This window comes from Ascaphus truei, chromosome 14, assembly GCF_040206685.1.
Source record: "Ascaphus truei isolate aAscTru1 chromosome 14, aAscTru1.hap1, whole genome shotgun sequence".
Taxonomy (NCBI): domain Eukaryota; kingdom Metazoa; phylum Chordata; class Amphibia; order Anura; family Ascaphidae; genus Ascaphus; species Ascaphus truei.
The window spans coordinates 31,187,946-31,190,408 of record NC_134496.1 but is presented as its reverse complement, the minus strand read 5'-3'; the positions used below and the strand labels follow the sequence as shown (position 1 = coordinate 31,190,408).

Below are 2,463 nucleotides of genomic sequence, written 5' to 3'. Positions count from 1 at the left end.
TCTCGGATCCAGCGAGAAAGTGGGCGTGGAAAGGAGAAATCAGATATTACGGGGCGCAGTTTATGGCGCGAGAACAGGGGAGGAGTGACGAGCCGGGTGGTGTTGTGGGTCTTTGGCGCGGACAGGGAGAAACAGGGGCGTAGTCAGCCGCGCGGACATGGTGTAACGGGGGCGTGGCCAGGCGCGCGGACAGGGAGGCGGGGCGTGGCCAGGCGCGCGGGCAGGGAAGCAAGGGCGTGGCCAGGCGCGCGGGCACGGGGTAAGGGGGGGCGTGGCCAGGCGCGCGGGCTTGCCGGTGGAGCTGGTCCTGTTGTAGCGGTGTTGGAGCCCCGGGAGGACGAGGCGCCGCAGGGATCGGACGGGCGAGGAGGTGTATGAGGAGAACTGCGAACCAGGGGTTCCTTCTGCGGACCGTGAAGACGGGTTCCCTGCCGGCTCCTTGCTCCTCCCTCAGGTAAGTGTGAGGCCTGTTGGGGCCGGAGCTGTCACTGCGGCCTGAGAGGAGGCGAGACACACACAGACACACACACACACACACACACACACATAAAGACACACACACACACACACACACAAAGACACACACACACACACACACACAGAAAGACACACACACAGAAAGACACACACACACACAGAGAAAGACACACACACACAGAAAGACACACACACACACACACACACAGAAAGACACACACACAGAGACACACACAGATACACACACACACACACACACACACACACACACACATACACACACACACATAAAGACACACACAGACACAGAGAAAGACACACACAGACACAGAGAATGACACACACAGACACAGAGAATGACACACACAGACACAGAGAAAGACACACACACACACACAGAAAGACACACACACACACACAGAAAGACACACACACACACACACACACACATACACACACACAGAAAAACACACACACAGAAAAACACACACACAGAAAAACACACACACACACACACACACACACACACACACACACACACACACACACACACAGAGAAAGACACACAGACAGAGAAAAACACACACAGAGAGAAAAACACACACAGAGAGAAAGACACACACACACACACACACACACACACACACACACACACACACACACACACACACACACACACACAGAGAAAGACAAAGACAGAGAAAGACACACAGACACAGAGAAAGACACACAGACACAGAGAAAGACACACAGACACACAGACACAGAGACAGACACACAGACACAGAGACAGACACACAGACACAGAGACAGAGACAGAGACACAGAGACAGAGACACAGAGACAGAGACACAGAGACAGAGACACAGAGACAGAGACACAGAGACAGAGACACAGAGACAGAGACACAGAGACAGAGACACAGAGACACAGAGACAGAGACACAGAGACAGAGACACAGAGACAGAGACACAGAGACAGAGACACAGAGACACAGAGACAGAGACACAGAGACAGAGACACAGAGACAGAGACACAGAGACAGAGACACAGAGACAGAGACACAGAGACAGACACACAGAGACAGACACACAGAGACAGACACACAGAGACAGACACACAGAGACAGACACACAGACACAGAGACAGACACACAGACACAGAGACAGACACACAGACACAGAGACAGAGACAGACACAGAGACAGACACAGAGACAGACACAGAGACAGACACACAGAGACAGACACACAGAGACAGACACACAGAGACAGACACACAGAGACAGACACACAGAGACAGACACACAGAGACAGACACACAGAGACAGACACACAGAGACAGACACACAGAGACAGACACACAGAGACAGACACACAGAGACAGACACACAGAGACAGACACACAGACACAGAGACAGACACACAGACACAGAGACAGACACACAGACACAGAGACAGACACACAGACAGAGACACAGACACAGAGACAGAGACAGAGACACAGACACAGAGACAGAGACAGACACACAGACACAGAGACAGAGACAGACACACAGACACAGAGACAGAGACAGACACAGACACACAGACACACAGACACACAGACAGACACAGAGACAGACACACAGACACAGAGACAGACACACAGACACAGAGACAGACACACAGACACAGAGACAGACACACAGACACAGAGACAGACACAGAGACAGACACACAGACACAGAGACAGACACAGAGACAGACACACAGACACAGAGACAGACACACAGACACAGAGACAGACACACAGACACAGAGACAGACACAGAGACAGACACACAGACACAGAGACAGACACACAGACACAGAGACAGACACACAGACACAGAGACAGACACACAGACACAGAGACAGACACAGAGACAGACACACAGACACAGAGACAGACACACAGACACAGAGACAGACACACAGACAGACACACAGACACAGAGACAGACACA

General features: G+C 52.3%; 1 protein-coding gene across 4 annotated transcripts in view; it reads left to right on the top strand.

Moving 5' to 3' along the window:
* The first annotated feature begins 252 nt into the window (after positions 1 to 252).
* The window catches only part of NCK1 (NCK adaptor protein 1), a 106,215-nt gene continuing 104,004 nt past the window's right edge, over positions 253 to 2,463 (top strand). For all 4 annotated transcript variants that reach the window (XM_075570317.1, XM_075570313.1, XM_075570314.1 and 1 more), the window contains exon 1: positions 253 to 454. The gene's annotated coding sequence lies outside the window, so the exon portion shown is untranslated. The remainder of the gene's footprint in view (positions 455 to 2,463) is intronic.